Raw genomic sequence first — 15796 nt, 5'->3', positions numbered from 1 at the left:
TGTTTCTGAATTTGTGTTAATAATAGCTGTGTCCTATTTCCCAGGGCAAGGATGTGTTCTTTAGAAATCTCTCTGGGCTTATTCTGTGGGCCGTTCTAGTCTTGTCTTGGATGCGCTTGCGTGAATGATAACTTTGTTTCTGGATTGAAAAAGTATGTACACACTTTCTGCTTTTACCAGCAATGTGGTACAAATGTACCAGTTTAGTCAGTGCTTCTGAATGTTTTGCTGCTTCCTTCTGTCAAACTTTGTCTTAGTTTTACTATCTTTTTTATAATAGTAAGTGCATCAGCAATGTGCTTATGCATTTTCCTTTTCACAGGGAAACGTTTGATCTAGTTTTTGAGGATTTTGGTGGTGTCTGGACCTGGTGGGACTCGCTTGTCACTCTTCTTCATCCCTTTTTTTTTTTTTTTTTAGTACTAACTGAATGGTTTTTCAGCCTTTTTCTGCTGCAAATGAGTTCTCATTCTTTTTTGATAGCATTGTAGTGTGTATATATATATATTCTCAGTATATATATATTCTCAGCTGTGCTCCCATAGTCTGCTCTTCATAATATTAATCTTTAGATCCATTAAGGGTCAGCTACTGCTGCTGATTTTCTTAAGTCTGCTTCTTTTGCATGTGTGGTGTTTGACTACTTAAAAGATTTCTTGCATCTTCTATTTTTCTGCCATTTGGCTTGTGCAGCCCCCTTCAGTCTGCCTTTTCTGCCTGATCTCTGCCTGATGTGCAGCTTTCTGCATTGCCAAGTTTCTCTTGCACTCTCAGCACTTTGTGCTGCTTTGCTTCACAATCCATGCATGGCATGATCTGTTTGTGGCACTGTTGCCTCCCACTTCCATGGATGTGACTGCTCAGTCACATCTGGCTTCATATGTGACCACTTAAGCTTTTCAGAGACAGGAAGTACGTAGAGAAATACTGAATACAGACTTGATTTAGTTAACTAATTCTTTTATGCAGACCAGGAAAGAGAGTGTATTTCTGTAGCATTATCTGCACTTGTTCCTATTGTTTCTTATTTTGAAAGAACAAGGGTTTTGCTTGTTTAAGACAGTATGTAAGCTTCAACAAAATGGAAAAGCCACGTAGGTAAGCACTCAAGTTCTACAGTAAGTTTCTGTAGTCAGAGTTGGCTCATGTGTTGTTGCATTCTCTTGCTACCTGAAATGAGCAATTGCTTTTGCAGCTGACTCATTTCTTGCTTTAGGTGCGTTAGGTGAAGAGCCAGCTTAACTTGTGTCATGAAGCAAAGTCATGAAGTCTAAACAGTCTAAGAATGACATTTTGGAGAGGGGAAGAAAGACTTCAGCAATCCATTCATAAGGAGATGCATATGAATGAAGAGAGCGTTTGAGTTTTCATAGCGCGGAAGGAGAGGCAAAGTGACATAATGATCTCTGAGCAGAATGCCGCCATGGAACAAGGGGGAAAAAAAAACGACAACAACAAAACAAACAGAAAACAACAACAACAACAAAAAAAAAAACACCACAAAACTCTGGAAGAAAAAGAAATGCCACTTGTAGGTGAATAAAGTGCTTTCAGCTGTACCTTCAGGTTGAACAATAGAGCTGCTAGCAAATCAGTTAGTAAATGATTGGTGCCAGCAAAGCCTAGGGTTGAAGTTACAATGGGATATAAATATGTGGGTGTTGTGGCATTCTTCCCCCAGGGGGTATTATACAGCTGCTGCTTCTACCCGGCTGTCTTATAACTGTGTGCAAATGATGTAATCATGCCTGCTACTGTGAAGACCTTGGGTGGTCTTTTTGTTTGTTTGTTTTTGTTTTTGCAGTTCCCACAATTAAATTGGTAGATAAAGAATCCTATCAGTTTTCCTTCTTACATACCTTACTAAGAACCCTACCTCCTAGGGTGAGTCTATCCTAGCAAAAAAGAAAAAAAAAAAAACAACAAAAAAACTGCTTAGGACCTACTGTAGGAAGTACGAGACCCTATTTTTAAGTCTGCAGTGCTCTTGTGTGTTGTGTCATGTGTTGGAGTTCTTTTAGTACATCACTGAGTCTGTTCTGCCAATTTGCTTGGCTGAAAAATCTTTGATTTTCTGCAGCCTAGAGAGCTGCCCACATGAGAAGGTGAGAGGTGCAAGGTATTCCCTGAACCGACCAGTAAAGCATCACAATACCAAAAATAAAAAGCCCACTCTACCTTTCTCGCTTTAGCAATTCTTTTACAGATTTAGAGCCACATCTGTTTTGCCCTGTGTCCCGCTTAAATGAGTCACTACAACAGCCTGATTTTGCTCTTTTCGGTTGCCAAGTTGGTTCATGTATAAATTCTGTGATGAACACTTGCCCTGAGGTGCAATCACTCTTTATCATTCTCTTAGTGATTAAAATCATTCTCTTAAACAACCACTACTGATAAGAATCAGAGGGGCAAAGGTAAGGAATTTGTTCATCTGGTCACATATTTATTTTAGACTGTTGAAGTAACCTACGGTTTCCTGAGGATAGCAAAAGGCTTTCAAACCCTGCAGTCATCCGAAGAAAATAAGTTCTACTTTTCCAATCGTTGAATTAACCATGTTGCCTTTATAATGCAATCCTACTAGACTGGAAGCAAATGGATAATACCTGCATTTAGTCTTTTATAAATGCATTACATTTATTATGTCCCCTCTCTTGCAGCTTATCAGTTTACAGCAGGTTCAGCGCTCAAACTGTTTAGACAGCGTTCAGAAGACGGAAATGCAGGTGGGGGTGGAGGAGAGGCGCTGTGATTTCCAGGCAGTGTCTTTTAATTTTGATGTTATTTTCATCAGTTGCATGAAAAACAACAACAACAACCTAGACTTTGCATGCCTGCTTCCTTTGTTTTTAAAAAATGTTAGGCCGGGAAGATGCAGTGGGGAGTAAGGAAGAGGAGAGTTCTGTGTTTTGTTTGTTTTTTTTTTAATGCTTTTATTGTTGGACCTAGAAATAAATTTATTCAACATCGAGTAATCCCTTGAGAAAGGGAGCACAGCATACATGCGATCTTATTTGAAGGCCATTATCGAAACCAGTGTCAAAGCCCACCAGTCCACAAGCTGTGGCCACCGTCAGTTCAGTTCTTGCCTTACAATACCGCGCAGTTCTGCTGTGCGGGTGAACCCTTTCTGTGCTTCGTTGCACAGGGGGCTATTACTCTAATTCCTCTGGTAGTCACCGAAACGATGCAGGATCGTAGTAGTTAAGATAGGTATGAATGGGAATGTCGGTGTGGAAGGCACCGAGATTAGCGGGTCTTCAAAGTCCTGCAATACACGTCCGTGCGGGTCGTCAGGAAACAAAGGACCCGAGCAGTGAGCGGATGGCTCTGAGAGGCAGGGCGGGACGGTGATTACGGATACAAAGAGGTCTGTCCGCAGTCAGCACGCGATTGCCAATCTAAGAAGAGTCCGAAGTCAAAACAAGTCGGTAGCTACCGCTCCTCGTCCTGAGCGTTGTCACAAGCGGTCCTGGACCGAGCTGGGTTCTGTAGTCTTGGCGCTCGGATGCTGCTTCTTGAACACATGAGTCCAGGTACTTGTGAGTTTGAGAGCATGAGTGCAGATGAATGAAATCAGTTTGGCTTTAAAATTCAATCCTCTTCTCTTTTGATATTGGATGGCTTTAGGGCTTGCGGTGTAGCTGCTGCAGTGGCGACTGCTTGAGGAGTGCAGGCAGGGTAGCCGGGCGGCTCTCAACATGGACCCGCTCTGAGGAGAGCATGAACTGGGAGTGGAGAGCAAGAGCTGGGTGCAAGGCTTTCTTAGCAGTGTCTCTTTTGACATCGTTTTGGAAAACTAAATCAGCATACCAGCCCAGAGTTCAGGAGTATTTAGATTTTTCGGTGGTATCTATTCGTCATCTTGATGTTTGAATGCAACTTAAATGCAGATTGCTCTGGGCCGAGTGCCACCTTTCCTTTCTCTTTGTAAAAGGTCACTGCAGGTTCCTGGTCACAAATTAAAGCAAACTTTGTCTTTAAAATCTGTAGGGTGACAGTGAAGGACTTAGTTTTACTAGGTTTGTCCTACTTCTTGGCCTGGTGTCCCACCGAAGTTTAGTACAGAGATGGGAGGTGGTGCGGTCATGCGGAGTTGGTGATGGCATGGCTTAACAGCCGGACAACAGTAAGAAACAGACAAAACCCCAAACAAAAACAACAGACCTGTGTGCTCCGCTCGAAATGGAACAGATACTGATGTTCCGAAGGCAAGGCCTTCAAATAACAACTGATGAAGGCTTCTGCTTTCTCACCTGCTGGTTTCACTTCTGCCCATGTCCTTAGCTGCAGCTCCCTGCTCAGCAGTCAAGTGCCAGGGCTGCTCTCTGCTTTCTAACAATAACAGCCGCTAATCTGAAATTAGAAGTGATTGTATCTCTGGGTTCTCACTTATAGTTCATTCATTTTCAGATGATTTTCTATCTTCGAAAAACTGATTGTTATTTCAATCTGCAGAGTACTAGGAGTGCTGTGTTCCCAAATAAGAAGCAGTTTGTACCTGGGAGACCAACAGTTTATATGAGTATATAAAGAAGGCTCCCATTGTGTTCGCACTCGAGTAGGTAAATTCACTGCAGAAATTGATGGTGTTTTTGTCAATGGATGCAGATACTGTTTGTGAGATTGCTGTATGATGTGTATGTTTGCATGCTGAGAGTAGCTGCAGGTGACCAGTGTACATTATAACATTTCTAGGCAGTTTTCTTGCTCTGTTTCACAGTAACTCCATTCAGCCTCATTTGTTCACAAAATACACCTTTATATTGACAGATTAGAGGAAGCCACGTTTTTGGGGTGATAGTATATCAAAGGTGAAACCAAAGCGAGAGAGCTAATCAGAATGTGCGACGGACATATTTCAATGAGAGAGAATAATTCTTTGTTTTTCTACCCCTTCCTTTTTGACTTTTTTTTCCTCCTTTGCCTTTGATCCTCTATCTGATCTTAAAAATATCCAAGACTTACTCTTATCTGGTTGCACAGGCCTATCCCTCGAGTTCTTAGCACATTTTTACCCACCCAATGTGTAAGGCCTGCATTTACTATTTACCTTCTAACTGCATTCCTTTTGCATACTGCCTTTTCAGTTTCTAATTACAAACAGGCCTTAAGGGGATTCTCTAAAAGTCTGAAGTCAGTATTGATTTGCTACAAACTGCTTCAGTGGCCCAGCCTTTGCTTGAAGGAACAGCCTTCTGACTTTTTACATTTGGTGGCTGTTAAAAGGAAGAACAGGGAAAGCTCTGTGTCCCTCTGCAAACTCTTCAGCCGGGACAAGGCCAAGATTTGCTATACGTGTGTATCTTAACAGTGTTTAAAGCAGCAATACATCTGCTGCAATACTGATCCTAGACATTCAGAATTGATTTGTTACTGTCGCATATTGGGACTTGATGTATTCGGTTGCTTTTGCACCTGCCACAGGTCAGGATAACCCTCTTGTCAAATCCCTTGCAAGTGAAAAATATCCTGGAATCGGGAGAACAAGATGGTGTTGCCAATGAGCTGTGAATCACTCCTGGTTCACTCGATGCATCGCTTATCTTACTGGGAGGATGTTCCCCTGCATACGCAATGAGGGCCTGGCTGCTCGTCTTGCTCTGAAACCTAGGAGTGAAAACGTGTAGTTTCCTGATGCAGAAAAATCATAATTGTCTCAGGATTTACATTCAAGGACTGTTGCCACTGTTCCATAAATATAAGGTTAATTATGCTGTCTTGGTTTTATCTCTCCTATCTATTAATTTTTAAAATAATTTTAAAAACATGTAATTGGCAAAAGCTTTGAAATGACCAATTGTCAGATCACAGATGTGATATATATCTTACAAAGATGCAATTTCTGTTTTGGAGAAGTAAGGGAAGACAGAGAAAGAAGTCCAATATATATATATATATATATATATAGGAAGTCTTAAATGAAGGGATCTAATGGCTCACTCCAGAAATGGCACTTCAGAGAGAGTTGCTTTGAGCTGTGATGGCCTAAGTGTAAGGGATTTTAAACACACTGCAGTTGGAGAGAGAGATTTTCTGTCCCTGCAGTGGAATAACTGATGGACAGCTGAGCTCTGCCGTGCTGCTCTCACTCCCCCTCCTCAGAAGGACAAGAGGAGAAAATATGATGAAATTCATCTTTTGCTCGCAGGATATGTTATGGTCATAAGCTCTGGTTCATGGGACTTGGTAGCTGCAGCTCATCAGCTGTCCTTTGGCCTACGGCTTCAAAGCTGTGTTAGCAGCAGGCTGAATTACAGGGAAACTTTAGACTATTCCTGAATGTAGTGCTGGGATCACAGGAGAAGCTGCAGGTTACTGTTAGTGAATTAACCACTCTACTGCACACTTCTGCAAATGCTTTTAACGAAAGCCTGTCTTCACTGTTCCTTATTCTCAGACTGGGAACCTGAACATCACTGGAGAACTCGGAGCAAGTCTCCTTACACAACACAGGCTTCTTTCTCTTCACCCTTTGTGCCTTAGGGATATAGCCCAAGTTGGTATTCAAGTGATGATATTTTAAAGCAAGGCATTGAGATGGGATCAGGGAGAGCTTTAAATCTGGCATTTTTTTTGGCTCTTTCACAGCGCTTCAAGGAGACCATGCCATTCAGACCGTATCAGCATGACCTGCAAAATCAGCGCTTGGTGTTCTTCAAGCTCCAAACTCACACCCTCGTTGGAGTGCTTCCAGCTATGATATGACATCCAAAGGCAAGATAAAATCTGATTTTGAACTTCTTAGGATTCTTAAAGTGCAAAATGATAGCAAACTTCTATAGCTATTCTGCTAATATTGGTTTTTGTTTGTTTGTTTGTTTTTTGCTGTTTTGTTTCCCTCAAATCACTTTCGAAATCATTATAGCCGTTTGTGATCAAATTCTAAGAATGCATGTGTGTTTATCAGGTAATTTTGTGACTTTGTTCTCAAATGTAATTTATAATTTTGCTAATTTACAGCAAACTGCTGTGACTATCTTGGATCTCAGAAATTAAGTATGAGTGGGTGAAGGCAGGAGTCCAACAAGAGACTTTAGGTGCTGCATTGAATACCACTGGTGTTTTAAGAGGTTAGTAGTTTATCTTGATCTCTCAATGAAGATTGGACATACGATTGCTTTGCTGACTACATTATCTCTCCAAGCTTTTCATTATTGTTCCCTTGTTCATTAGCATCATTTCTGGAATGGATTTTGTGTCTGATCAGTTTCAATTATTTGATCAGTTGTGAAGTCAGCGCTGCTTAAATCACTTTCTGAGCAGCTTAAGCTGGTCCAGATGACTTTGCTCCCAAGAGCTTTGGTGTTTTTGCCTGTGCTTGAACAGTAGTAGTAAACAGGCATGCTTATGACAATGATGACAATGTCTTTTCTCAATTTACGTTCACAAGAAGCCACATTTGGCAGTAAAATATTGTGTCACTACAGTACAGCGTTTGGAAGCAATGCCAGTTGAGATCGTTCCCTAAAATTCCACCCAGGACAGGGATTTGTCTCAAATTTGCTGTCTTTGCTGAATGTATTTTGTATTACTACTGTTGTGTGTCAGCACTTCAGCAGCATCTGAGAACATCGTCACTTTATGACACCTTGAGGTTAGAAAGTATTATCGTTATCTGCTTTGCAGGATGAGAAACAACAATTTTCTCATAGAAATATGACTTCATTTATCTTATATTGTTCCAACTGCTGCTTTAATGTAACAGGCTTCCACAGTGCAGGTCTGCTCCTCCAGCCAGCTCTTGGTAAGTCATTTGCCTGAGGTGAGCAGCTGGTGGAGAAACAGCACTGCTGGAAATTTGGTACTGGTTTCACAGTCAGGGCACTGGGTTGTTATTTTCTTGGCCCCATTTTTGCAAACTTTCCACTTTTTCTAGTATAACTTTATTTAACTCCGTGCATACTTTATCACTTACAATAATATTTGTTAATACCATACATAATTACTGTTAACATTCAGATCATGGCCTGTAATTTTGTTGCTTGTTTTACAAAAGTACTCCCCCCCCTAAATATCTAGAAGCCCTTTAAAAACCTGGGGCAAATTCAAGGTACTGCTTTCCTGTAGTTGAATGTCTGTTTTGAAAGCTGAGGGAATGTATGAATTATAGGTAGCCAGAAAAATTTCAGGCACTGGCTTTGAAAAAATGTTCACAATGTGGCAGATGACCGTGTATGCTGCCGAGATGACATTTGTTTTTCACCTTTGTTCACTATTTCTGTAGAAAATGCAGAAAATTTCATACTACGAAGTAAACAGTATTTGTGTAAACTAGTAGTTCTGAGTTTTGATTACAGGTGAAACTGACTTTGTCCACATCTTCTCTCCAATTTTAACCTGTGCAGTAGTAAGGACACTCTTATTATAAGCATATCCTTATTTTAATGCTTAATTTTCAACTTCAATTTTAAAAATTGAAGTTTTGTAATAATTAATTTTGAAAGAACTGGTTAATATTGAGGGAAATTACATTTGTGCTTTTAAGGGAATTATTATTCAGTCAGAATTGTGGATTAAGTATAATCATGGGTGTCCAGCCTTTCAGCTTGCCTGGGCTGTGCTGAATGAAGGGGAACTGGGGCCACATTTCCAAAGGCTGCTCTGAAAGTAATGCTTCCTAGTTATTTCCATGGAGGCCACAACCAACACAAGGAGAAAATTAACATCATTTGATAGAGGAAATTCTCAGCTACCAAACAGTCTTTTTCAACAGAGTTGCCGCCGTTAGCTATGCATTTTCACCTGTGGTGAACAGGAGCCTGCATGCTGCACTCATAGCAGTCTGCAGCAGCAGAAGTGACCCACTGTCACCACTGCTGAAAGACACCACCTCGTTGTGCTCACATCCACTGTTTGGTCTCCATAAATGTTCATCAAGCATCGATGAATGTTGGTGGGTGCCAGTTTTTCTGCATGGAGGAATTCAGTGACACGCCTTTGCTTCATCTGCTCTTCCATATCAGATGCCATTTAGTCAGACTGCCCCTCTGCTGCCAGCTGTGACACAGCAACAAAATCTGATGGGATATTGTAGGGAAGGTTCAACCTCTGCTGCCATGCCAGCACTGATATTGTGGACTGATACCATAAAATAGGCATTACTTTTGAAGCAGACCTCACAAAATATATACTTAACGTATATAAGTAACAAAACTTATTTTATTTTTTAATGTTTCTTAATTTTTTAACACATTAAAGAAGAGCGACAAAAATATAAAACTAGTGGAGCACGTGACCCTTTTTTTGGTGAAACTAACACATCAGGCTGGTTTGATGCAGTTCCCAGTGAGTTCTCAAGGGATTTGTCAGATTTTTGACAAAATTTTATGCTTCCTGTACTCCATCCTTGAAAATGGTTGTTCATGTTGCTCACAAACGTACATGCTGCCAGAAAGTGGCACGTGAATGGAGCATGACTGTGAAGGGAGGTCATGTAAAAGCCTGGCAAAGAGATGTGATCAGATTTGGGATTGCAATTCTATACATTCCATTTGAAAGCTCACAAGGAATGTACTTATGTCAACTGAAAACGGAGTCGCAAATAAACAAGAGTTGATTTTTTTTTTCTTCTTGAAACCTCTTCTCAAATACCTTTATTGAAATGGAAAGCACGGCTGCATATTTCCCCTGATCACAGGGCTGCGCTTAGCCAACGTATCCAAAAGCATGACCTCATTTGCCCCGGCTTGACTTAGCTCTGCTCTGTGCCCTCCCCGTGTTCTAGTTCAGCCCAGAAGGGGTTCATAGTGCCTCACTGTTCTGTTGTTGCGGAGGGGCCAGGCTGGGCTTCAGGTGGGGCAGAGTCACCTCCATGGTGGCACAGGGCGGGGGACGGGCTGCACCAGGGCTGTATGTTGGAAGAGCCTGATTGTAATTATATCCAGTATCTTTTTTTTTTTTTTTTTTTTGAGTTTATGGCAGTGTTTTAAATCAAACTGGGAATAGTGCCAGTTAGACTGAGGAGGAGGAAAAGTAAGGGTGGTTTTTATTTGCTTTTTTATTTCATTCTAGTAGGTTTTCCAGGCGTTATTTTAAAACCTTTTCTTTTTTTTTTTTTACTTCCAGAGTTGATAATTTTTTTTCTAAAAATAGTTTTATCAGAGCAGAAAGTAAATGTGGAAACGTTTAGAAGAATAGATAAGTGATAGCACCCGTAAGACACGCAAGGGAGTGTAAGAGAGTATAAGTCTTCCCATGTGGACATTATCTAAATTACGGTTAAAGAGTTTGTGTTCCGAATGTTGCAATTGTGCCAGTCTGTTTCATTTCTCTTTCCAGTCCGTGAGTATGGAGTTGCTTTTAGACATTTACTGAAGTAAATGTGTGAGGGAGGAAGAGTTTCTGTAACAAACTGCTTGAAGTTGCTTCACTGTTTAGATGAAGTCTGCTCAAAATTATCTCAGCAATGTAAACATTTGGGCAAATGCTCATAGTTTCAAATAACTCAAAATCATTTGGCTAACAAAATAGAGTCAAGCAGGAAAATAATTTTTTCCAAGAAGCTTGGAACAAACGGTGTTACAGATCCCCAAAATGCCATTTCTGAGTTGTATGATCTTTGCTGTGACGGTGTTATAGAAGCCTTCTGGAAAATGAAATTAATAAATTAAGCCCTTTTTGTTTGTATTTCCACATTCTGGATAACAAACTGTTTAATTTCAGGGAGAGTGGTAAATGCCTGTTCCTCTTTCCTATGTATTCTTGTCATCTCTAGCAGTAGAGTGTTTTTCAGCAGTTTTCTGGGAGTTGTCGATGAAGGGCCAGAATTTCATAGATACTGGCTGAGAGGTTGCATCTACTAGCAGGGGTGGGATATCAGAAGTTCCAGGGTTGGGAGTGGACAAAAACTCCAAACAGGACAGTCATCTGGGCAGAGCATGGAGAGTGGGAGGTGAGTGTGGGAGGAAATGAGAGAGACATAGGTGGAGACGTGATGACACGAGGCCTCGTGTCTAGAAAATGGGAGCCAAGGAAGCATTCTAGAGTGACTCCAATTTGACTGATGCAAAAGGATGTTCTGCCTCAGAGCAACTTGGTTCATGTATGGAGTGTGAAGAGTCACTTTTTTTTTTTTTTCTGGTTTATTATCACATATAAAAATGAGCACAAATACAAAGTTATTTTCTTTAACATGCTTCCATCAGGTAGGAGGTCCAAAACATTGCCATTCTTATCAAGCTTGAATTTTGTCAGCAGTTTTGCCTTTTATCTAATGGAATGTGTGTCAGCCAGTGCTTGCTAAGGTGTACCATTTGCTGTATAGGAGTGGTAGGTGTATTAAAGGAGATAAAGTTGCCCTGCACCTAAAAATAAAAGATTCTGGCAGAAAGCAAATGGAAATCTGCGTCATATGTTTTAATTTGAAAGAAATTGACTGCAGATCAGATCTGGACATAAGAAAGTGTTTGTCTTAAAACTAACTGTGCTTCTATTTGAAGAAGTATATCTGTAAACTGTGTCTGGACATAACAAAATATTTATTTTCAGAGCGTCATATTCAAAATATGAGAATAACAGTGCAATGCCAGAAACTTTGTGCTTTTACTTATTTTAATCTAAATGAAGTTTCTGACATATGGAGAAATATGTGAATTAAAAAGGAGTATGCTTTTTCAGTGTCTCCAGTACCTCCACAGTAAGTTTTTGCATGTTGAAAGGGCTATTTGTCAATAGCTTAGTACTGGATAACTCAAAAGGTTCATAGGATAGGTGGAGCTTTTTGTGCTCTGAAATGACCTGTGCCGCATCTCTTAGTTAAACTGAAGAAATGGGTTGCCCTTGTTGTAGTGTGTGTAGTGACTTTGTGTTTTCTTGCTTTGTGCCAGCCTGAATCCCCTTAAAAATCTGCACCAGCATGCATTTAGCACGGGGGTTGGACAGACTTAATCTCTAGAGGAGGTCCTTTCAACAAACCCGTACAAGTCTGTGTGATTCTGTGTATATACGGATCCTCAACGAGATACACTAGAGTAACTGAAGTATTTATACAAAGTTTTTGTATAGGCATCCTACTGGCCAGTGGCTGCCTAGGAACATGCTCTCATTTGGTAGCACAAGCAAGGTAGCTGAGGTGAGAGTGGAGTCACAGTAAGGGCATGCTTAAGAGCAATTTTTCTGGAATGCCTAATGTGCCATAAATCCACACCCAACCTCAGTTTACAGCAGCTCTTTTAGATATGTGTGCTCGTATCTATATGAAGTAAAATTGGTAAAATAACAACCTGGAAATGTTTCAGTACCATTCTAATGAGCATGAGAAGAATATGGACGAAAGTAATCTCCAAGGTTTGTTGGATGAACTAATCTACGTTGGTCCTAGTTATTCCAGGGCTTGCCAGGATATCACGTGTGACTGTGAGAACTTCTATGCACCAGGAAGGCATCTGTAAATCAGGATTTAGTCAGAAATTTTCTTCAGAGTTGGGACTGTTGTATGCGAGTGCATGATCCTACTGCTAAGAGCACATCAGGAATATCTGTGGATCTGATGCAAGTTCTCAACACATCTTTTCACACTGGTGAAAATTTTGCTGAAAGGCATCATCAGTATGAAAATATCTGGCCTTCAGCCAGTGTGTACAAACTGGGAGAACTCACTGAGAGCAGCCCTGCAGAGAAGGACTTGGGGGTTCTGGTGAACAAAAAGCTGGATGCGAGTCAGCAGCATGCACTTGCAGCCTGGAAGGCCAGCGTGGGCTGCATCAACAGAAGGGTAACAACAGGGAAAGGGGGGGGGATTGTCCCCCTAATCTGGTGGGTGGCAACCCTGTCCAAACCCTGTCTGTGGAAGGGGGTTTGGAACTAGATGATCTTTGTGGTCCCTTCCAATCTAATCCATTTTATGATTCATTCCTTTTTGTGTCCTGCATGTGATGGACTTACTGTAAGTGTGCAGCTCATGCACTGTGTGCCTGGGAGGTCTGAGTTGTCTTGATTGCTGTTGGCACACACACTGTGGGGATGATCTGGGTGTGCCACGTGGTCATTTATCAAGCATTTTTAGGTATTTATAGCACAGTTGGAGCAGCAGTTGCCTAACATCCAGAAAAAAAAGAGAAACAGCCAAATGAAACTTTTACAGTAAAGAAGAGGATCAATGTGGGAAGGAAAAGGGGACCTACAAGACAGTATTGCGTAGTCTCTTTAGCGGGACAGAGTGCAGTAGTTTCAAACTCAAAGAGGGGAGATTTAGATTGATTATAAGGAAATTTTATTTTATTATTATTTTTTGTTAATGATGAGGGTAATGTAGCACTGGAACAGGTTGCCCAGAGAGGTGGTGCTGCCCTATCCCTGAAGATATTCAAGGTCAGGCTGGATGGGGCTCTGAGCAACTTGATGTAGCTGCAGGTGTCCCTGTTCAGTGCAGAGGAGGTGAAGTAGATGACCTTAAAAGTGCCTTCTAATGCAAAATGATTCTATGATTTTAAATCCGGTGATACCTTTTCCTTTACTAGTGGCTAATTTGCTTGTTTTATTACGTAAAGCACTACTATTATTTTGTACTTTTGGATGTTTGGTATATTCATTACTTGCTCTAGGCCAGGCTTTAACTTTGTACCTTGGAAAAAACCTTGGAAGAGTTTTGATATTGTCCTTTCCTCTTTTTATCATTTCTGTTACTGTGGAAGTCCATATCTGTGACTCAGGATTTCCATTTGAATCTGTGCTTTTCCATTTCTTACTCTTCGTATTCTGATGCTGAACAAATACCATTATGCCACCTTTACTGGTCTTTATTGACTGATAATGGCTTGAAAAAGGGGGAATTACTGAGTCAGAAACGTCCCTTGGGTTCACTGGGCTAACTGGGAGCTGGGGAATATGACTGGAGTGAATAGACTCTGACCATTACTTTTATTACATAGTTCGACTGTCCAGATTTACTTTTTCTTTTTTTTCTCTGTGCTTGCTTATGTTACCCTCACCCAGTCTGCCTTCAGTATATATTTTTACTGCTGTAAGTTTGAGATCTCTTTGTAGTAACTGCTAAAGTCAGTTTGTAAGAGTATTCCATCTAGTCAAATTGTTTGTGATAATAAGAACTGAAAGCAGATAGAGAAAATGAGAACATAAAAAACCAAATCCACCTAATCTAAATTAAATGAGTGAAAAATATTTACAGGTTTCATTGTTCTCTAGCTGCAAAAGCTACTATTGAATTTTTGTTTGTTTTCATCTTAGTAAATACTTATTTCTGGGAAGAAAACTAACTCCAATGTGGTGTTAGAAACCAATCTATATCACTCTCCAGTAATATTTTTGTTATATCACATGGGCACTTCAAATGCCAGTGTCCTCTGCTGGATGGCCTACAAGGCATTTGTTATACTTTCTCTGTTAAACTAATGATTATGTCTGGGAGCCTCCTGACATGAAGATGTGCAGGTGAGCCGGTGTCAGTAATCTTGTCCCATGTGCTGACTATTAGGAACTCATCCTGGAAGTGCTTTGGGGAAATGCTTGTCACTGCACTGATTGGTTGGAAAAAAAAAACAGAACGAAACAAACAAACAAACAAAAAAACCACAACAAATATTACTTCTCTCTGAAAACTTATTTCAATTTTGAAAAAAACAATCATTCTCCAAGCTTCTGACCCTGTGCTCTTTCACTTGAGCCACTGAAACTGGAAATGGGGTTTAAGCTCACAAAATCAAGAAGGGGGAACATTTCCTCTGTGGGTTCAGATGAAATGACAGAGCTGCTGCAAACAATTAACATCACGTTCCTTAAATTTATGTCTGATCTGGTTGGTGGGTTGATGCCTCAAGATATTTTTTTAGAATATGCTTCAAGGTACTTGAAAAATAGTGTACTGTGTGTTGGTACAGATAAACTTCGGCTGGTGGGCTGTTTGAGTTCCCAACTTAGAGCAGAGATCTGACTTCTCCTTTCTTTTTTTTCACTTGCAGAAGTCTTTATCTTCTGAAGCACAGTGTGAGGTTTGCTCTTTTCATCCTGAATAACCACAGTGTCTCTGTAGCCTGTGTGAGCAGAGCTGTCTTGGAAATGAGTACTAGTCAGGTGCAAACAAGCAGAGACAAGATAGCCTTTCTGCTGTAGAAATCCCACCAAATTGCAGCTCTGTCTCTTCATCTGATTCACCCTTCATCTAAACACCCTTCATCCACATAACCTTTACTGCTTTCTCACAGAGCACTTGTTTCCCGCTTCACGAGGAAGGACTGGAAAGTAGTGGACTCAGTCTGCCCTCCTTTCCTGCCATGATTAATGACTAGCTAGGTTATGATGGCTTTAGCTATTGCAAATAACTTAAATCTGTCTTAATTATAATGTAAGCATTTTAGATTACTGTATTTATACATTTGATCATCTTCTATGTAAATATATATTTTAAATAGGTTGATTAAAGAAGCTTTTCATTCTTTGCTGATAGAAACAATAGGGAACCCGAGCCTCCTTGCAAGGCTTGTTTTGAAAAAGTCTAATAATTATAGAATGAATGAGTGATTTGTATTGCTTATTTGTGATGCCTCATCTGGATCTGCCCTTGCCTCTGAAGCTTCCCTTGGACCTAAATTAATTAATTAACTCTTGTTAAAGGAAGGCCTTTGATTTGAGAGCAGGGAAACTTGTTTGCGCAGAGGCTACACCCATAAAAATGAAGATTAAGGCTTCTTTATCTGGGAGCATCCTTGACTGATAACACTATGTCATAATTAGGCACGTCAAACAAGTTGTAAGTTGATTCATTGTCTTTATCGTTGTCTTTATATGATCCCAGAGGAAGAGGTGAAGGATGACTGTTCTCCAGAGGAGGCTGCAGACA

The 15796-nt window shown here is 40.5% G+C and overlaps 1 protein-coding gene across 2 annotated transcripts in view; it reads left to right on the top strand.

Moving 5' to 3' along the window:
• The first annotated feature begins 6998 nt into the window (after positions 1–6998).
• The window catches only part of SLC34A2 (solute carrier family 34 member 2), a 50787-nt gene continuing 41989 nt past the window's right edge, over positions 6999–15796 (top strand). For both annotated transcript variants that reach the window (XM_042871228.1, XM_042871227.1), the window contains exon 1: positions 6999–7073. The gene's annotated coding sequence lies outside the window, so the exon portion shown is untranslated. The remainder of the gene's footprint in view (positions 7074–15796) is intronic.

Source organism: Lagopus leucura, unplaced genomic scaffold, assembly GCF_019238085.1.
Source record: "Lagopus leucura isolate 7727_CA_CO unplaced genomic scaffold, USGS_WTPT01 Super-Scaffold_100004, whole genome shotgun sequence".
Taxonomy (NCBI): Eukaryota; Metazoa; Chordata; class Aves; order Galliformes; family Phasianidae; genus Lagopus; species Lagopus leucura.
Note: the sequence above shows the minus strand (reverse complement) of the source record. Positions and strands in the feature narration are given on the sequence as shown.